At 35.5% G+C, this 22508-nt stretch overlaps 1 long non-coding RNA gene across 4 annotated transcripts in view; it reads left to right on the top strand.

Annotated features, from left to right (window-relative positions):
• LOC112657337 (uncharacterized) overlaps positions 1-22508 on the top strand; it is a 301844-nt gene that overhangs the window by 184834 nt on the left and 94502 nt on the right. For 2 of the 4 annotated variants that reach the window (XR_007412284.1, XR_007412282.1), the window contains exons 2-4: positions 10393-10506; positions 16137-16408; positions 17128-17354. This is a non-coding gene — a long non-coding RNA (uncharacterized LOC112657337). The remainder of the gene's footprint in view (positions 1-10392; positions 10507-16136; positions 16409-17127; positions 17355-22508) is intronic. The other 2 variants (XR_007412285.1, XR_007412283.1) reach the window with 1 other exon arrangement.

Raw genomic sequence — 22508 nt, 5'->3', positions numbered from 1 at the left:
TATAACTATTGTAAATACACACCCAACATTGGAGGACCTAAATATATAAAGCAAATATTAATAAACAAACCAGACAAAAACAGAAAAAAAAACTGGAGAAAGCAAACATGTGGAAGCTAAACAACATGGTACTAAACAATAAATGGATCAACAAAGCAATCAAAGAAGAAATAAATAATTACACATAGCCAAAGAAAATATAACAGTCCAATTTTTGGAACACAGTGAAAGCATTTCTAAGAGAGAAATAGAGGTCTACCTAAAGAAAAAAAAAAGATCAAATAATCTTACACCTAAGTAGTTAAAGGAACTAGAAAAAGAAGGAAAACAAAACCCAAGCTAAGTGGAAGGAGGAAATAATAAAGATCAGAGTAGAAAAAATGAAATAGAGGCTACAAAAACAATAGAAAAAAATCAATGAAACCAAGAGCTGGTTCTTTGAAAAGAAACACAATGGATAAACGCTTAGCCAGACTCACTGAGAAAAAAATAGAAAGGACCTAAATAACATCAGAAATGGTAGAGAAATAACAACTGACACTGTAGAAATACAAAAAAATTATGAGAATATTATGAAAAACTATATGCCAACAAATTGGACAACTGGGAAGAAATGGATTAATTCCTAGAAACATACAATCTTACAAAGCTGAATCAGGAAGAAATAGAAAATATGAACAGATCAATTATTAGTAACAAAATTGAATCAGTAATAAAAAAATTCCAAAAAATCAAAGTCCAGGACCAGATGGATTTACAGGTGAATTGTACCAGATATTTCTCTTCAAATTATTTCAAAAATAAGAGAGGAAGGAAAGCTTTCAGATACATCCTACAAGGCCAGTAGTACCCTGATACCAAATAATACCCAGTATTACCCTGATACCAAAACCAGACAAAGGCATTTCAGAAGAAAATTATAATATCCTTGAACATGGACGCAAAAGTCTTTTTTTTTTTTTTTTTGGATGCAAAAGTCTTCAACAGAATATTAGCAAAAACACATTCAACAATATATTAAAAGGATCATTCACCACAATTAAGTAGAATTTGTTCTGGGGGTGCAAGCATAGTTCAATATTTGCATTTCAATGAAAGTAATGTACCACATGAATAAAAGAAAGGATAAAAATCATATAATATCAATAGATGTGGAAAAAGTATTTGACAAAATTTAACAACATGACAACTCAACAAAGTGGGTTTAGAGGTAACATACTTTAATATAATACAGGCCATATATGGAAAACCTATAGCTAACATCATACTCAATGGTGAAAAACAGAGAGCTTTTCCTTTAAGATTAGGAATATGACAAAGATGTCCACTCTCACCACTTTTATTCAACACAGTACTGGAAGTCCTAGCCACAGTAATCAGACAATAAAAAGAAAGAAAAAATATTCAAATTGGTAAGAAAGAAGAGAGATGACATGATACTATATATATATATATATATATATATATATATATATATATATATATATAAAACCCTAAAGACTTCATGAAAAATCTACTAGAACTGATAAATGAATTCAGTAAGGTCACGGCATATAAAATTAATACTCAGAAATGGGTAGCATTTCTATACACTAGTAATGAAGTAGCAGAAAGAGACATTTAGAAAATAATTCCATTTACAATTAAACCAAAAAGAACAAAATACTTAACCAAGGAGGTGAGAGACTATACACTAAAAACTTTAAAAAAATGATGAAAGAAGTTGAAAGATGACACAAAAAAATGGAAAGATATTCCATGCTCATGGATTGGAAGAACTAATACTGTTCGAAAGTTTTTTCTACACAAAGCTGTCTACAGATTCTATGTAATCCCTATCAAAATACCAACAGCATTTTTTACAGAAGTAGAGCAAAAAGTACTAAGAATTGTAGAGAACCCCAAAAGTCCCCAAATAGCCTAAGGAGTCTTGAGAAAGAACAAAGTTGGAGGGATCACAATTCCATATTTCAAAATATACTACGTAGCTATAGTAATCAAAAACAGTTTGGTATTAGCACAAAAATGGACATATAAATTAATAGAATTGCATAGAAAGCCTAGCAATAAACCAATACTTATATGGTCAATTAATCTATGACAAAGGAGGCAAGAGTATACAACGAGGAAAAAGACAGTCTTTTCAATAAATTATGCTGGAAAAACTAGACAGCTACATGCAAAAGAATGAAACTAGACCATTTTCTAACACCATACAAAAATAAACTCAAAATAGATTAAAGACCTAAATGTGAGACCTGAAACAATAAAAATCCTAGAAGAGAAGAAAGGCAGTGATTTCTCTGATATTGAGTATATCAATATTTTTTAGATATGTCTTCTAGGGCACGTGAAACAAAAGTGAAAATAAACTATTGGGACTACATCAAAATAAAAAGCTTTTGCACAGCATAGGAAACCATTAACAAAACAAAAAGGCAACCTGTTGATGGGAGAAGATATTTGCAAATGCTATATCCAACAAGGAATTGATTATTCCAAATATAAAAAGAATTTATACAGCTCAACACCAAAAATACCCAAATAATCCAATTAAAATATGAGCAGAGGACCTGAACAGACATTTTTCCAAAGATATACAGATGGCCCACAGACACATGAAAAGTTGCTCAACATCACTAATCATCAGGGAAATGCAAATCAAAACTATGATGAGATATCATCTTACACCTGTAAGAAAAGACAAAAAGTAAGTATTGACAAGGATGCACTGTTGGGAGTGGAGAATGTAAAATGATGCAGCCACTGTAGAATACAGTATGGAGGTTCCTCAAAAAATTAGAAAAAATACCATATGATCCAATAATTCCATTACTGGGAAATGAAAACACTAACTTGAAAAAAATATATGGGTTCCTATGGTTATTGCAGCATTATTTACAATAGCCAAGACATGGAAACAACCTGTGTCCATCAATAGATAAATGGGTAAGAAAGGTGTGATTACGCGCGCACACACACACACACACACACACACACAATGGAATATTACTTGTCCATACAAAAACAAGAGATCTTGCCATGCAACAAAATAGTTAAACCCAGAAGGCATGATGCTAAGTGAAATAAGTCAGATTGAAAAAGACCAATACCATATGATTATATTCATATGTGGAATCTAAAAAATAAAACAAAAAGTAGAATCAAACCTATAAATACAAAGAGCAAATTGATATTTGCTGGAGGAAAGGAGTTGGGAGGATGGGTGAAATGGATGAAGGGGAGTGGTAGACACAGGCTTCTCGTTATGGAATGAGTAAGTCATGGGGATAAAAGGTACATCATAGGCAATATAGTGAATGGTATTGTAATTGCCATTTACATGAGGACGGATGGTAGCTACATTTGTGGTGAGCATAACATACCATATAGAGAAGTTGAATCACTATGTTGTATATGTGAAACTAATTTGACATCATCAATTATACTTAAAAAAGTAACTAAAAAAAAAAAAAGACAGCACACTTCAGTTGCATCATGATAGGAATGGCAAGTGGTTGGTCATGATGATGACGGTGAAAAAAGTTTAGAGGCTATAAGTACAATAAGTTAACCTAGAACTCCTATCTGATATAATTCTGAGTATATATGGATCTATTTACTTTGGTAAAAATTATTTAGGTATTAGGGCTAGTGGTCTGGATTGGCAGATATATGTGAGAATCTGGGAAATGAATCTCATGATGATAGAATCTCTCTTTGCTACCAGTAAATTAATGACACAGCTTAAAAAAATCTAAGGCATGCCTGAAAATTCCTCTCCTAAATTCTAAGGGGACAAGCAAATTATAGTACAATGACATAAGAACTGAAAAAAAATATAAAAGACAAAGTGAGGGATCCCTGGGTGGCGCAGCGGTTTAGCGCCTGCCTTTGGCCCAGGGCGCGATCCTGGAGACCCAGGATCGAATCCCACATCGGGCTCCCAGTGCATGGAGCCTGCTTCTCCCTCTGCCTGTGTCTCTGCCTCTCTCTCTCTGTGACTATCATAAATAAATAATTAAAAATTTAAAAAAAAAGAAAAATAAAGTCTGACTTTTTTAAAAAAAATAAAAGACAAAGTGAAAGGAAATAAGGAAGAATAATAAAATGAGATTACAAGAAATGTAGGAATACATGGTATGAACATCTCTCAGTGTCTAAAGGTGGGACACCAAGTCAATTCTAAGTTTCCTAATGAGTCAAAACAGTAACTTAGGACAAATTGAACGATTCACATTGTCCATATATGATAAAATATATCTAAAAAACCACAACACAACTGCTTGAAGTTTTGGAAAAATATTTCCTGTGCTTGTTACAAAGGAGACATAAAGTGAAAAAAGTGAATAATATAGAATAGATAATTAACCTATGTAGAGTAGATACAATGTAGAATAGATGTAGAATGTATATGTAGAATAGATAACTTAAACTAAAGCATAGTTTAACAAAAGTAATTCTATGGAAGGCCCAGATGGTATAGTCTGAATTGATCCTTGCATAGCACATAAAGGAGCAAAAGAATAGAATTGCACCCTTTGTGGACCATGCTCCATAAAGGCTTTTGAGGAATAGTACTGATAACTTCTGGCAAAATCCTTAGTTGGGGTTATTCCATGTTTGTGATGAAAGGAAGATTCCTATGTCTTAATATCTACTGAATGGAGTATAGAGTTCTCATACTTTTATTAAAATTAAGGAATTAAAAACTGTATTGAAGAGGTAGCTACTCTATAGGGTTAGCCATAGGCAAAGTAAAAAATGTCCAAGACTAGATTCAGTTTTGCTTTGGCTCCAGCCCTTGAACAAATGAAAGATCAAGTGCTCCAAGTTCCAAATTATGGAGCATCTGTGAGACTATCATAGTTTGGAAATTTTCTCGTAAATAAATAAATAAATAAATAAATAACACTCCTTAGTAAGAAAAGGAGATTTTATATCTATTCATATGACATGTGTCTGTCAGAATTTATGAGCTAGCATTCTTCCTGCTTTTAGCTAGCTCACAAGGCCCTTTGTTGAGGTCAGTCTAGGTTTATTATATTATATCCCTAGCATTGAGGAGAGAACTTAATTGTTCTCCTTGATGTGAAGTAGGGATGGAGAGCATATGTTAGGTTATTTACCATGTGTAGGTGGGCGAATGTGCTCTGTACCATGATGATGATATAATAATGATAAGTGTTTATTAATATTTACTATATGTTTGGTACCTACTGAGCACATCATGCATTTTTATTTCACTTGATTTTGAGCAACCACTTAGTTGTTATTAAGTATAATTGTTCTCAATTTACAGCTATGGAAATTGAAGGTTAGAGTTTAAATAGGTAACCTGCATTTGAACAACTACAAGGTGGAATGTGTAACCAAATGGACTTATTCCAAAGCCTGTGTTCTTTCATGTTTACCAGCACTATTTGGCTTTGCATATTTGCTTTTCAGTTTTACCATCTATAGATTGTACATGGATCAGAGACCAGATCAAGGGCCTTTGGCCACTCAGTATAAGGGAAGTGTGTTGCCAGACTGAAAGCTTAGTTATGATCTTAGGATGGGGGGTGTGCCCCACTAATTTTTAGGAAAATAACTGTTAACTGTTTATTATAACCAGCCTGGCATATTTGATTAAAATATTTTTATGTCCTCTCAGAACCCTTGAAAATTAGTATATGATCTAGGTCTTTTAAAAAATTTCATAGAAAATGAGTTATACTTTATTGTTAAAATTAAAACTTTTGTTTTATTTATTTTTTTATTTTTTTATTTTATTTTATTTTATTTTATTTTTTAAACTTTTGTTTTAAAGATTTTATTTATTCATTCATGAAGGACACACAGAGAGAGACAGAGACACAGGCAGAGGGAGAAGCAGGCTCCATGCAGGAAGCCTGATGTGGGACTCGATTCTGGGACTCCAGGATCACACCCTGAGCCAAAGGCAGACACTCAAGGGCTGAGCCACCCAGGGAGTCCCTGAAAGTAAAACTTTTTTGAATTATTAAATAGTCTTATATTTTAATATGTCTTAAAATACTATTAGTCATATCTGTGAGTAATTTGATTCTGGGTTCTTTGTCAGAATTCATTACTGATGCTGTAGTCTTTCAAAGAGCAATTTTGATTCACATTATGGCAATCTAATTTACAAAATGATTTCCAGAAAGACATTATGATAAATGACCAAGAATGCATGCACATATTGTCTTCATAGTGTAAACCTTAGCAAAGTGCAAAAATCTCTACTTCAAGAAATACTATTCACATTCATAAAAACGTAAGGATGAAAAATGTGTATATATACTGTTAAAAAAATATACGCTCTACAGTCATTAGTTTTATACTTTACAAACAAACCCTGAAGGATATGGATAAACTGTCTTAAGGTAGTTTTGCTTTGAGGTAGTATATCCTAATGTAGTTCTAGTATAGAGTCATACATTCTCCTTCATTTCGTAAGGATACTGTCCTGGTGTCTGTGAGCTTAGGGTTTGCAAAGAAGTATATGAAAGAGTTAATCAGATAAGGCTTCTTAGGAGAGCAAATTTTTAAGCCAGATTTTGAAATGATTGACAAAGAAGGATATTTCATGAGGTGCAAAAGATATGGGAAAATAGAGATTGGATTTTAAAATATCCTCCAGGATGATAAGAAGGAGGAACACTGGGTAAGTAATATGTAAGGAGTTAAGAAAGATGAGAGGGATAACAATGCGGAGTTTTTAGTAAAGGACTGAAGCATTTAAATTGGGTTCATTGGCAGTGGAAAATTATATCCTAATACAGCCTTGTGTAGCAGATATGGTAAAAACAAATAAAAGACTAGTTTGTGTGAGACAAATGACTAAGAGTAACTGAGATTTGTTCAGTAAATTTTTTTTCTTTTTTGTTCAGTAAATTTTATGTTCAAGTACCTCTATTTGGCACTAAGATATGCAGTGAATTAGAAATAATTCCTTCCTTCAACCCAATTTGGTCATAGTCTTAGAGAGAATACTGGAGTATATGTAATATAAATAGAGGTGCTTTAAGAACAAAAATAAATTTCAAAAGTTTACTTTTAATTTGAAAAAATTGAGGAATATGTAATAAAGAAATGACTTATAAGCTGGTTTTGAAGGATTAATAGGACTTCACTAGACATGGCTAAAGGAAACCATTTCAGGTGGAAGTAGTAGAGTTGGCCAGAGGGAGGGGTAGCAGAGACAAGACTGCTGGTTGGTGCATTGGAAGGAATATGTAAGATATTGATAGGTGTTTGAAGCCTGTCGTAAAATTAGTGTCTAAATCTACATGTAGATCAAGGCTCGGTAAATAGGAAGAACTGTTAAGTTAGCAAATGACTTTTTCCTCCACTTGTTTCTTATGTGAAAATTATGATATGACTGAAGCAAAGAATTCTGATATAAAGTGTTAACAAAGCTCAATAGGCTGGCATCATAAAGCGACTTGAAATGTATATTGCTTTCACTTATATTTTCTAATTCCATCCTCGCAAAAACTTTATGAGTCATGGGGAAAATATTATTCTCCTATCCCATCTGAGATTATTTAGATTTAGAGACACTTGCTCCAGGTCACTCAATTAGGAAGTGGTAGAGAAGGGTTTCAACCCAGGTTTCCTGATGTCAGGTTTAGTCTTATTATACCACACATGCAAAATGACAAAAGAAACAAACATTGGAACTGACTGATGAATAGTAATACAAAGGGAGAATCACCATAGAGGAAAGTAGAAATATGTCTGAAAATGTCAAATTTCCTAGTTAGAGAGCTTTCTAGTCCATTATTTTAAGAGACAACATTTCTTCTACTGGTTGATGGTATAGCTATGAAATGGCCAACTGCTGAGACACACTATTAAATTGCTATATCTGAATTTGAAATCAGTTGGTCTGGTCATGCCTCATTTAGTTGTTTTTTGAATGGACAATGGTGAACCTATCCTTTGTAACAGATAGAAATGAATGAGCTCCTACTAACAGGGTTCCATATTCTATGAAATTCATGTTTACTCATAATTTTTATCGTAAGGGCAAAAGGGAGAAAAGAATTCTTTAAGGAATTATTGTAGGATGTCTAGAAAAACAGAAAAATAAATACAGTCTCCTATTATACAATCTTTTTCTTTTTGGTCTTTTTAAACAGAAACAAGGAATTTTAAGTGCTTTAGTAATCAATCTTCACAATGTTCCTATAAGTCAAGTAGGTGGTAAGAATTACTATTAAGAAGAGAAGTTATTCATTTATTTGTTGCAATAAAAAGACATGTGGAGACCAGAAACTTGCAGTAAGAACACTTTAGTTTGAAATATTACACATAATAACAGAGAATAAAGAATTATCCAAGGGAGGAAAAAATTAAATCTAACTACTGTATTGGAATATGGAAATGTTTTCTCATAATGAGTGAAAATAGAAAATAAATCATAATGAAGATTAAAAATAGAAAAATTCATGACACTTCAGCTAAATTCAATAAACATTTATTGAGTGCCTAATGAATTTAAACTTTAATCATTTTCTGTTTCTAGTTATGTTGAAAAATGCTGTTTCTTAAGGGCCAAATATTAAAAATATTTTTTAAATGCTAAAGAAGTTTCCCTGAAAATATAAGCAGTATATGAAAATGAGCTTTAATAATGATTCTAGTTGTGAGCAGTTGTAAGGAAGGGGAAGCAATAAAAATTCTTAGTAGGACCTCTGCGAAGGATTGCTTAAATTATAAAAGAGAAAACAGACACAAGAATAGCCTCTGTATTTAAGTACAGATTATGGAAAAGTGTTAAATAAAGGGTCATGATTATTCATTTTCAGTGTGCACAAAATAAAAGGAAAAAAATATGCCATAACATGAAGTTTTAGTAGATATTTGGAAAGATTTCCCAGCAATGATCATTGCCTAATGCAATGATAGATTGGGTTTTTATTAAGATAGTTTGTAGAACATTTTTAGGCAAGAAAGGAGGTAGAGATACTGAGTTATATGATTCTTAAGGTCCTGTGTGTGTGTGTGTGTGTGTGTGTGTGTGTGTGTATTAAGGCTATTTTTTTCAAAAGATTGCTAAATTCATTGTTAAATTCCATTAAATGATAGATTACTGTTCTCTTCAGATCGTCTCTTGAATGTGTATGAGTCTACATGTCTTAAAAAAAATCCAAGGAAATGCTTTCATGCTGAACTTTGCTATTCCCAGCAATCAAAAGTTTGTCCAAAACAATTAATTGAAGATGGAAAAATCAATTCCTCAATTTATATTGTGTATGTATTGTGAGAGTTCTCCAGATTTTAGAGTAGGTCAAGATGCCTTCCCTGTCAGTTAGATGCCCAACGCCATGACCACTGGTCCCTGTCAGTGAGGAAGGGCTTCTAGCTGGTAGTGAGTTCATATTCCAGAAGGTATATATCCCTTCCAGAAGCATACAGATTTTTAAAAGAGAAATTGATGGGTAAGGCAATACTTACCTTAAAGGAAAAAAGCTCTAAAATTTCAGCCAGAGGGAATGGGGCAGCCATGATATTGACAGAAGTCCATTTAATCACACTATAAAAGTGACTGTGCTTAAGGTTGGTGTAGGAACATGATATAATAAAATAGCAAATTGATAAAGTCACCAGGAAGAAATCACTGGAGAGAGAAAAAGAAATCAGAAAGGAGAAGAAAACTAAGAGAGGGAAGGTGATGATGGAGAAGGGAGATAGACATGGAGGGATGATTAAAAGTAGATAGATCCTGAAGGACTATATCCTGTTCTGAAGTAGCTAAAGGAAGTATGTCTATATGGTACTAAACATAACCATATGTTGCTAAACAACTGATCAATTTAATGTAAAAATTAAGATTGTTCTTACTTATGTAGATCTAATCTTAGCTGCCTTTTTAAAAAAAATTCTTATCTTCTTCTCTCTTCATCTCCTTTTCTCACTTCCCACTTGTCCTTGAATTTCTTCCCATTAGATCTGTCATCTATTATCTATCTATCATCTATCTATCTATCTATCTATCTATCTATCTATCTATCTATCTATCATCATTTCTCTGTGTTTATTTTGATTCTTCTAACAATACTTTCAAGACACCAGAGATGAAAATGGATTGTAGTCTTCCTAACAACAGCTTCTTGATAACTTACATGTGAACCTCAAAATTAGATCAGTGTTTTTCTTAATGTAGTTCAAGCCTTGACAAAGATATACATTTCTTAAGATGTGGATCTATTGCTTAAGAATCATCAGTGAAGATTGCAGTGATGATTTATGTGCTGGATTCTGTATTTTTAACAAGTTTTATGAATTTTATGCACTACAATATTTGAGATGTATTACTGTAAAGATATAGAAACTGTAAAGATATAGAAACTTAAAAGTAATAAATGTTTCCGATTTTAGGTATATACTCTTTTTGAAATATCAATGCAAGTAGAGAGGCCAGAAAAATGAAGCTGGATGGTGTTGGAGGAAGACTTCCAAGGACTGCTCTCAGAAGGCTAACAACAGGTTAAGGTGAATGTGTCACTGTTCTCTACATTCTTCTTACTGCTGTTAAAAAAAAAAAAAAAAAAAAAAAAAGGAATCATTGAAATGCTGAGTGCTTAACTTCTTTCAGCAGTAAGCCTCATAAGAACATCAATAAAAATTTAAGATTTCTTTTTTCTTTCCTCTTATTTTTCTAGCTTGCATGAATGTCTCTCATCACCCTGCCTAACCTCTTCCCTACAACATTTTTCTTTTTGAAACTTGAGCTCTGCTTTCAATACTTTTGCTATTATGCAAAAGGTGATTTGAGGAAAGAGTCTTTTAGAAAAGTTTTACACATTTATGTTAAAGTTTTGACAATAGTTAAGAAAAATGGAATTTGTTACTGCTACCTCAATGAAATTATTCTTCTGTAAATACTTCAAAGATGATTTCTAGGCAATTAGCACTGTGAACAAGTTTGATTGTTTATTGATTTCTGAGTATAACAATTTTTTTGGAGGAAATGTTTAAATTTGCCTGAAATTAGGTTGTTTTTTTACCTGAAACTTTATTTTTTTTATTTTCTATTTTTTTACCTGAAACTTTAAAGTGGTTGAAATTAATCACGTTTTGAAAGTTCAGGGTCTAGCCAGCTGATGAAGATATAGCCAACAAATTTCTCCATAAGTCTGTTAAATAAAAAGGGCGTCTTTCATAAGCCATATAATCTCTTGCATTAGATTTTATGATTATATTTTTCTTCTCCTTAATTCTTTCAAGGTGATAATTGGCTAAAGAAAGACTACTGAGGAATAAATTTTTATGCAAAGTGATTCTAGTGGTTTCATAATTATTCTAGATAAATGTGGAAAACTTTCAAGCATCTTTGGAGTTTGGTGTAATATGATATGTATGAATGTTATATTTTAGTTCTAGTGTAATATGATAAAGTTATTACTTTGGAAGAAAAATTTCATATCCTTATGGGTCCCCCAAGATAGTCTTTTCTACGAAAGAAAAAACATAAGACATTAGCTCAGCCTCTTGGTTTATAAACTGTGCAGCTTTGGGTATATTGTTAGAGTTTTAAAAACAAGGAAATACAAATTATAAAGAAGCCTATGAGTTATGGTCGAATGCAAAATTTAGTTAATTTTTGGAAGTGTATCCTGTAAGCCAATTATCCAGATCTTATTAAGATTAGATGTATTTCTATCCCAGATTTTTTTCTTGCTATTTAGCTCAGAACAGTTCCACACTAGTAGAGGGAAACAGAGAATTAAAGTAATTACCTGAAGATTTCAAGTGAGAAAGTGATTCTCTTTAAATATTAAGTTTAATGAGGCTTTAAAAAGTTGTTTTAGTTGACCTGAGTTGGACTTCCCAACCCACCTTCAATTGCCAATTGAATTTAATACTAAATACAAATAGTTTTTGGGGAAAAAAGAGGCTTCTTTATGGAGGATATATGGTCAAAGAATTAGAGAGAAGTAGACCTTCTAGTTAGGGGGCCAGCTCACTCTACCCCTTAATTCTCCACAGGAGGCTCTAAGACAGGTTACTCACAAATTTCAAGACTTCTGTATGAATAGGGTTGCTAGGATTTCAGGGATCTCCTTAGGACCATATGATAATTTTCTGAAACCAGGGTTCAGCCCTGGGCTTTGCCCATTCTCTCCCATCCTTTCATTTATTAAAATCCTAATGTTCTCACTATTGCAACCCCCCAAAGCTTTTACCTAAGACATGGGGCTTATTTTCCATTGGCTTTTAAATGTAAAAGGAAACTAAATTGGAGGTTTTAACTGAGACAGTACTATATTTGCAAGATACTAAAGTGAGTCATGAAACATGATGCTGTAGGAAGTTTAAAATGGAATGAAAAAAAACCTATGATTTTCTCTTTCCATGGGGCGTGTCCCCCTTCACCTTATGTTAAGAGGGAGGGATTCAAGGAGATTACTCAGAAAGGTTGATTGGAGATCTACTGGTAAATGAACCAAAGGAGACATTGGGTTTACCCTATAGTTCTGGAGGTTGTGGAGGCCAAGACTGAGGAAGTGTTATTCTAGACTAGAGTGGACTAGAGGCTCGGGGGAGCTGGAATGCAGGCTGTCCTAATGCTGCCCAGTAGGATAGCCTAGAAGGAATTTAAAGAGAAGTTAGAGGTGACTGCCAGAATAGTAGACAGTAGGAAGGGTATAACAAACCCTGAAAGAGAATGGATTTGCTAGATCAAGGAACCATATCTAAGAGTCCACTCTAATCCTGGACATCTCTGAAGAATCTACAAATTTGCCTCATCAGAGAAAGGCAGGTGTAAATATCTGTTATGCCAAGAGAGTGTGAAGGTAGCTTAGGACTGTGCGCTCAACAAATGCCAGGGAAAACACTATACTGATTTGAGTTTAGGGCCAAAAGCAGAGGATACAGTAACCTCATTAAATGTATTTAAAGGGTGGTGGGAGGTGGAAGCGTAACAGTGCATTTTGACTATATTTCATGAACCATGTACATAAGTCCTAAGACTTGCTTAAACAATTAATACTGGCTCATGTGGTTTAAACTTAATAAAGAAGCAATGTTTAATAAAATTAGGAATCAAAGGTTTTAATTTCCAGCCAGTATAAATTTTTATTTACTTCATATAATAAAGCAACATAATAATCTAAACAAAACTACTTATGGTTTGCCTTTTTTCCCCCAGGATGGGATAATCACAAGTCACTAGGATATTGCTACATGTTCTTTCTTATTTAATTGTGGATTATTTTTTTCCATTTTATTTTATTATTGTGTAGGTTAGCATCTCATTTGTAAGTGTAAGACTTTAAAAAAAAATTTACCCAAAGACTTACAGTGACAGCAGGTAAGAAGCCAACAGAGCTAGAAATCACTGCCAAGTTTCCCTCTATGTGATTGTTGCATTCCAGATAGATTGCTTAATTATTGGGCCATGCTCTCTACAATTGGCATCTTGCCAAGGACAAGATAATAATGACCATCCTTGCTTCTGGTGTAGATTTTTTTTTTTTGCTTTATTTATACAGATAATTTTAGAAAACAAAAGAAAACAATGCAAGATATGTGTAATTTAAAAAATATATATATATTTATATTCTATTTAGAGTAATGATCTGAGGACCTGACAATGAGATATCTACGGAGAATTATTTTGAACTGTTCCATTCTGCGATATTTGCAATAGTGTGGTATTGGTTATAATATTGAGATGCACCTAGTATGACTGCTACCTACTATTACCATTCTCTTTTGATTATTTTCATTTTTCTTAGACTTCTTGTTGGCCTCCCTCAAAGGTCTTCTTCCTCTATTCTGATTCCCCAGGGTTCATTCTTTGATATTGAACTGTACCCATTCAGATCCCTTTTACCTGCCAGCACACCCAACTCCTCAGAGGCTCTCAGTGTTTTAGCAGTTCAAAATTGACCCCCTTCTCTGAAGAATTGCCTAAATAAAGAGCCACTTCTCCTAGAAGTCATGCTCAGCTCCCTTCCCAACGTAGTCTGCAGCTAACCACTCTCTGATGGGAGAAGGGCTATAAAAAGCTAGCTTCCTTGCCTCAAGGTGAGGCCAACTCTGGTACAGTGCTGACTCAGGCCTCTCTATGAGATTAATTTGAAGCTAGGCTCTATCTGAGACCACATCCTTGCTTAGCTTTTTCCCTCTGCACTATCCTTACTTCTTCTACTCTCTTCCTCTTGAATAAATCAGTAAGTGATTTGAACAAAAATTTCCCATCTTAGACCGTTTCTAAGGAATCAAACCTAAGACAATCATTTGTTCTTTTCTTACAGTCCCTTTCTGTGTAATCCCATGACTTCAACAGAAGCTAACATACTGACTTTCAAGCCAATATTCTCTAGCTCATATCTCATCTCCTGTCTAAATTTCAGACTGAGAAGTGCAATTTCCTTTTTTAGATTCCTATCTCTGGGCAAGGTTGTATTTTTATTCTTTTTAATTGCATTGAATTAGAAATTTCAGGATCATAAAAGTCTAAGGCCAGCTGAAAGCCTTATATGCCTTTTATTCCACATCAAATGCAATAGTCTTGTGAATATAACATATTCCTATGGGTACATCAAGATTATGGCAGCAGCATAAATCATACACACTTGGGTTATGTGTAGTTCCTGAAGTTTTTGCCCTTTAATGAAAGCCTATCAGCATTTAAGAACATAAAAGTGATATTATAGAGAATACCTTAACTGCTCTGAAATTCACAAAAATTATGCAAACCTCGACATATTAATCATTTTTAGTAATAAATTACTTGCTATAAGCTTCACAACACTGCTGTGCTACAACATAGTGAAGTTAATCTGCCTAATGCAAGCCCTCTTGAGTTCCACAGGCAAAGCTTGATTTGGTGAACACATCTCTGTTAGAGTCCCATCATATTGCATTTCAATTGTTTCCTTGTTCACATCTGCTCTGGTCCCTTGGAGACATGGATTGTATTTTTTAAAAATCTTTTCTTGTTAGTAGGTACTCAATAAATGTTAGTTTCTGAAGGAATGTGAGCAGGGAGGAGAGGTTGAAGGAGAGGGAAAGAGAATCCCAAGCAGGCTTCGTGCTCAGCACAGAGCTCCACGTGGGGCTGATCTCATCATCCTGAGATCATGCCCTGCGTTGAAATCAAGAGTCAGATGCTTAACCAACTGAGCCACTCAAGTGCCCCCAAGTATTTCTCCAGTAAAGTGAATAACATGTTCTTCCAGGAGAGGACACTGAATGGATATTGCAGGAGGAAGAAGCTCTTTTCCAGTCACTTGTGTGGAACTAGGGATTGGTAGTGTGGTTGTCAGGACATTGGGTGGCTCCTGCCACAGCCACAGGCCCAAAATAGTTCTTCCAAGGTCTTGTAGCCTCATCCTGGCTATTAGCTTCCCATGGCTTTTTTGGCATGATAGCCAGAGCTATAGTGTGCTCCTATGCTCTGAAGACCTCTTGTCTGACAGCAGTACCTAGACTCACAGTTTACCCCCATGTTACTGGTTGCTGTTCTTCGACTTTCCCACTTGTACTGTGGAGTTGCCTATTTCTTAAGCAGCAACTCTAGACCAGCTCAGGCCTGATTGAACCAGTGAAATTCTCTGCTATACAATAACCAAACCACACCTCCAATAATCTGATTACTTCTAAATTTGTTCTTCCTTGGGTGTCATATTGAGTTTCCCTATATCCCATAGTTACTTATAGTATATGTAATAATTCTTTATATTAACAATCCTCTTTTAACCTACTATGTAGTTTTTTTTTCCTGATTGCACTCATACTACAGTGTCTGTGCTACAGTATGCCTTTTACAAGTTAGCATAGTGACATACCTAAAACTAGACATTTGCATTAGTTTATCAAAATATGTTGGAGCTTAAAGAAAAGTCACAAAGATCTTTCACTATTTCATTTTATTTTTGTATTTATTTTTGATCTGATTCGTATTCTAGAATAGATAATTAGATTTTGTTTTATTTCATTTTTTTGCTTAAGACTTGTCATAAAATAACAATTTTGATCTGTGCAGCTTATAGACATACTCAAAAGTAATGGAGACTTGATATCCATATATATAAAACTAAAGATATTTGGGAAAGATTATTTCCGGATATTTAGGAAAAATATCAAACACTATCAAAATTATATTTCAGGATTTCTTTTCCTTTCGTGCCTGATGTTCTTGGTCATGCCAGTTTGAAGAATGAAGAGGTAGACCAGATGAAGAGTGGTGGGCAGCAAAGTAAAGTTTGTTGAGTCCTAGTACAAAGATCCTGAAGAGGACGAGGACTCAAGACGGTTACCATCAGAGTTTCTAAATTGAGGAGTTTTTATGAGATTGTTTGCAGGCTGTTTTAATCTGATTAACCTTCCATGCACCTGTCACTCAGTCAGATTTTGGTCCACATGCTCATCTACCTATCAGGTGGTTGTTCATGTAGGAAAAGATGGAGGACTCCTTCCTGGGTGGTGTTTTGTAGCCTCTAGGATCAAGAGGATGGTGGCGACCACTGCCCTAAGGCACACTGACCAGCCACAGGCCACCACATCAAGTTCTTTACTTACATACCCATTGGCTGTTCAGCTGCCCTCCCAGGGCCTGAGTTAGAATGCCTAGGCCCATTCCCTTGCTTTCAGTCATATACATGTAAGTTCTTCCAGTAGGAAGACTTAAAGCTGGGGCACTGAGTAAAGCTGAAATAACAGGATGGGTTTTTTTTTTCCTTTTAAGGGTAGTTTTCTCTTACAGTGGGGCCCCTTTGACCCTGTCTGCCTTTCTTCTGACTATCCTCCATTAATTAGATGTGCATTAGTTACAAACATGAGTATGAATATGCAAAGATCCAATCAAAGACATCAGAATGCCATATAGCATGCTCTATGAGTCTGCCAGATTTGACTCTTCTAGTTTTCGTTGGCTACAGAAATGATGCCTTCAACCATCAGGATTCTTTTTGTTGAATGGAACAAAAAACCAATCCTAGCTGGCTTAGAAAAAAAAAAAAACAGGAAAAATTTTTGGCTCAAATAACTTGAAAATCCAGAAGATGGTCTCATTTTAAGTGCAGCTTACTCAGAGGCTCAAACCAAGACTTTATCCCTCTCTTTACTCCTTATCTCTTTTTCTGTTGTCTTTATTCTCAGTTTCTAGAAGAAGAAGAAAAAATCACCCAGAAGTCCTAGGCCACATCTTCCTAGGTTAAAAAATACAGTAGATGTGAAAGCAGTTTTCTTCTGGGAACTCCCTTCAAGTACTGGCATTCACTCTGACTAGATCCTCTTGGGTTACATCCCTGATCTTAAGCCAAAGGAGAGGGCAAAGGCGTTGCATGGCCCCTTTTGAGTTTGGGTCACCACTGGAGCCAGACAAGGTCAGTAAGGGATGATTCTCTACAGAAATTTAGAGAAATCTTCAGGGCAGGGTACCCTGAAGAACAGAAAAATGGTCAGTAGGTAAAATAACAAGTATGCACAGAACTAAGCAAATCCTGAACAGGACTGCCTGGCTTTCCATAGCCCCACTGCACTTTACTTGGACAAATCTTGTCAGCATCACATTCTCTTAAGAATTAGCTGGGTTCTTCCATCAAGAAGGTAGATCATTTGTCAGGCCAGCCAACTTTAAGTAAGGATACCTAATGTGACTAGCAGCCTTTCTATACTTATCCCACATGCAAAAGTAACTTGTGTGTTTTTTAAACCAGCCTATGTTGTCTTTGATCATTCTGTATGCCATTCAGCACTGCATACCTGCCAGTCTAAGATGATAAGAGCAGAGGGTGGATACATCTCTTAACTCCATTTCACCTGTTGATGGTAAAAGTAACTTATTGAGTGTTCACTAAATAATAAGCATGCTTATTAGCACCTTATGTATATTAACCTATTTTATCTTCACAATAAGCCTGTGAGATAGATATTATTATTATTATTATTATTATTTCATAAATGAGGAAATTAGGGCAGAGAGAGATTAGGAAATTTGCCCAGGGTCACACACCTAAAAAGAGGTGGACCAGGGGTTCTCCTTCAGGTAGCCTGCATTCACAACTGCTATATAATGTTGCCTCTAGTGGACACCAAGAGTCATCTTTGGTTCATATCTCGTAGCCTCGTGCCAGAGATGTGTTGACCACATTAAGGAATTTGCTTCTTTCAGAAGGAACATAGTGGTATAGCTTTCTTGTGTCTTTGGCATTTTTGCATAGTTGCTTAAATTTCTAATGCACCTTCTAGGTATAGAAATAGGCTCAGAAACAGTAAGATCTTGTTTAACATAACTCATTTTCCAAAACTTTGAATTTAAAAAACTAGCTTCTACATAGAAATATAGACTGCTAACCCCTTGACATTTCTTGCTCATATAGACCTTATCATTGCCTCAGTGGTTCGATCAGCACTTGAGAAAGGCAGAATAGTGTAGCAAGTCTGAGCAGGACAATGGGAGTCAGCAGACCTGGGTTCAAGTTCTGATTTGCCAATTCAGATGTGTGTGAACCTCGGTATATTCACCTTCCCTAAGCTTCAGTTTTCACAGATGTAAAATGGTGAGGAAATAGAATTTATAAGACAGAAAACGTGATTTAGCCTTGAAAAGAACCCACGTTGCACGAAACAATGGTAATGGATTAGGTTTAGAAGGAAAAAAATGCCAAGAATGAGCTGGTGAGGTAAAACTATTTATATTTTGTGGCCAGAGGTACAATGGTCAACAAAGACTATTCTGTGAGCACCGACAAGTGGGGAAAAGGCCCTACTTAAGTTCAAATCGAGACAGACTTTATCTTGTTTTAACAGTGAGAAGAACAAAAAGCTTTCTTCATAAGAAGATAGGTTTTTAGGATGTTTAAAAATTCATGTTTAATTTCTCTGGAACCTAATTTCCGGGGACAAGCATCTGGAAACATTATATTTTCATTTAACTTATATAATAGATTTAGTATAGAAAATGGAAGTTCTTTCTTTAAAAGAAAGAAGTCCCTTTCTTTAAATGGTAAAGGAACTTGCCAGTTTTCATGTTTCCCTGTGTGAATAGTATAAGTTCCAGCTCAGGTGTCCCTGGTCTGCCAGGCAAGTCAGGCCCAACTGAAGGTCATCTCCATATCTTGATGGAAGAACTCAGCCAATCTCTACGAGTGTGTGTTGTTGACAAGGATGGCTCAGTGGACACATATGTGCTTGAGGGCATTCAAGCAAGCCATCACTACCACCACCACCATCACCACGACAATCAGTACTTCCAATCCAAACAGGATGGGAGTTTGTTTTTTTTTGGCAATGGTTAATAGTGCCTTTTTCATAGTATATTCATTATGAAGATTTCATGAGACGATGCATGCCCAACAAATACATTTAATCAGTGATACTGATTCTCACCTTGGTGCATGTGGGGACTTACCTAGGAGCCCATCCCTTGGCTACATTGCACATACTCCCACTCTTCTCATTCCCTTCCTAAACTGGGTTCTCACCTTCTACTCCATTCTGCAAAAATACCTGCAGCATAGATTGTGCATACTAGTGGTTGAGATTTGACTCAAAATTTAGCACTTTTTTTTCATGTCTCAGTAGGATTTGGCCTTAATCCTTACGGTCCTACCAGTGTTTCCTTGCTAGAGGTCTGAAAAGCTCTCTAATTTTTATCCCTGAGCAATGGGCTCGCTCTTTCTTTCTTCCTTCCTTCCTTCCTTCCTTCCTTCCTTCCTTCCTTCCTTCCTTCCTTTCTCTCTCTTTCTCTTTCTTTCTTTCTTTCTTTTCTTTCTTTCTTTCTTTCTTTCTTTCTTTCTTTCTTTCTTTCTTCTTTTCTTTTCTTTTCTTTTTTCTTTTCTTTTCTTTCTTTCTTTCTTTCTTTCTTTCCTTTCTTTTCTTTCTTTTCTTTCTTCTTTTCTCTTTCTTCTCCAGCCTAAAATGTAACAGGATCCCTTGGTAGCCCATGTATCTTATAAACTGGAAAGACTGATTTCAGTTCTCCCAACTCATTTTGGGGATGTCAGAGCTTAGAATCTTTGCTCTAGCTAAGCAGAGTTGCTTATGATTATTTCTGGTTTCTCAGCAGCAAAGCTACTGAGTTACTGGAGCCACAGTTTGATATTCATTTCTCTACAATGTCTCTAAGGCCTATGTGGGTCCATAATTGTGTAGAATAAATAAATTTCTGAAATATCTATCAGTGCAAAATAAGGAAGATCTATATATGAAATAGATTGCCTATGAACAAACACAAATGTGGGTTTCTGATATTTAAGAAGTAGCTCAAATTTTGACCTGGGGTGCTTAACAAGTATTTCTATTTTACCTGCAGTATTCTATTCTCAGTTATTAATGGATTGGTATTCTCCTCCAGAGTACTCACCTGTTCTTTATATAACCTTGAACTTGTACTTAGTTTCTCTGTGTTAGTTGAGCCTACAAATGCTCTGCAGTTTCTCAGTTTCTGAAGACAATATAATACAACTTAAATCCTCCTGTTGTAGATGAAATAAGATTTTGTGATAAGAACATTGTCAGGAGCAGGAGGAAGATTAGTGGGAAATTAAAGTATATATATATATATATATATATATATATATATATATATATATCTTCTGAAATGAGATAAAAGAGACATGAGATAGGAGACATGAATATTCCAAATCATTTAGACCACATTCAAAATCAAGACAGAAATGTCCCTTCTCTGGCTTTAAAAAATTTTTCTTTTACATTTTTATATTTTGATTCACTTCTATTCTTTACTTTGCCTTAATTAAGACCTCGAATTTAGGCTGATTCAAAGTTTGTTTTCCCTAGTTTCACTTTACTTCATTTCCTTCTGCCATCATCTTTATTAAATCTTCAAGTTTTTCTACAAGGGCTTCATTAATAACTTATAATCCATAATTTAATGCAACCTAAAGGGAATCTTTCCTGATATATGCATTTTCTGTGTATTATACTTTCCTAAAAGTCAGGCTTTAAAATGAAATTTATATGTTAAATTTCTTACTAGCATTTGGAAAATGCTGATTTTTTTTGGAGAATAAAATATTAACAATTTGTAAATTATTTGACAAATTCCTGTGATCTAATTCTCTAATCACTCCCTGACATCTAATACATCTGCCACTGGCTGTACACGGCAAGTGGGGCTGGATCTTGATCACAGAGCTGCCTCATGTTCTGCAGTTGGACCAAAGTCAGTGGTCCTGCTTTTGTCGGGCACACAGAAGAGTTTTTCTCCCACTAAGTCTCTGTGCAGGCAGAACTGCCTCTGAACTATGGCTAGGCATGGTTGGGGCTGAGTCACACAGGACCACTTCAGGATCTATGTCAAATTAAGGTCAGCAGGCTAGCCTTTGGGGCAGACAGGAGTATCTCCTTCTGGGTCCCCCAGTGGGCAGGACTGTTCTCCGTTGCAGCTGCAAAGGTCTAGAGCCAGGTTTGGGGGCTTCTCCAAGATTCACTGTTAGACCAAGGTCAGTGGGTCTCTACCTCTGGGAGCATGAAGGTGTGCATATCCCATTAGATCACTGGGTTGGTAGAAATGGTCCTCAGTCTGTGGTTGAGAGGGGCCATTGCAAAGCCATTTCAGATCTGCAGTTGGACTGAGGCCAGAGGATCTGAGGTCAGAGGAACAAACATGTCTCTCCCTAGCCCCTGTGTGGGTAGGACTGTCAGCTAAGAGGAGCTGCAGCCAAGTCATGGGCTACTTCTGGGTTCACAGCTGGGATTGAAATTGGCAGGCCTCTTACTGGGAACACAGGTGGAAGTGTTGACCTTGACCATTGGTGGATGGTAATGTGGCAGAGCCAAGGCCAAACAAAGCTATAAGTTGAGTCCATGAGGGGTTGGGGCTATTTCTGAGTCTGTAGCCAGGACCATTATCAGTGAGTCTGCCTCCTGGGAGCAGGCCTGCCTTCTCAAAATGGCACTCCTTGGTCTTTGGCTCTATTAGGTTTCACCTAATGTTTTGTTATTTTAGATATAGAAGCCAGCTTAAGCAGGGCTCCACTGACCTCATTTGGGACATGTTTTAAAAAAGATTTTATTTTTATTCATTTTAGAGACAGAGAGAGAGTAGGCAAGTAGGGGGGAAGGGTAGAGGGGAGGGAGAAACTCAAGTAGCCTCCATCCTCAGCAGGAGCATCACAAGGCAGGGCTTGATCCCACAACCCCAAGACCATGATCTGAGCTAAAACTAAGAGTTGAACACTCAACCAACTGAGCCACCCAGGCACCTCTAGGTTCATAGTTCTTTTACCTGGATCCCAAAGACACTTTTTACCATGGATGGTTACCAAATTATTGTTTCTGGGGGTAGATATGAATGGAGGTGGTGCCCTCCTATTCTGCCATCTTGCTCACAAGTCTCATTTAAAATTTTTGAGAAGCCTAATATTCCTTTCTTAGTCTTAGCTTGAGGGTGAGTTGCCTTCCTCCTTTGCGTTAGTTAGTAGTTGAAAAAAATGTAGCCTTGTTATAATCACATGACTCACTGCCCATCATGGCCCAGTTACTGCTCTGCTATGAAGTTTTGGTCTTTGAGA

Source organism: Canis lupus, chromosome 8 (genome assembly GCF_003254725.2).
Source record: "Canis lupus dingo isolate Sandy chromosome 8, ASM325472v2, whole genome shotgun sequence".
NCBI classification, from domain to species: Eukaryota; Metazoa; Chordata; class Mammalia; order Carnivora; family Canidae; genus Canis; species Canis lupus.
This window is presented reverse-complemented; position numbering and strand designations above follow the sequence as displayed.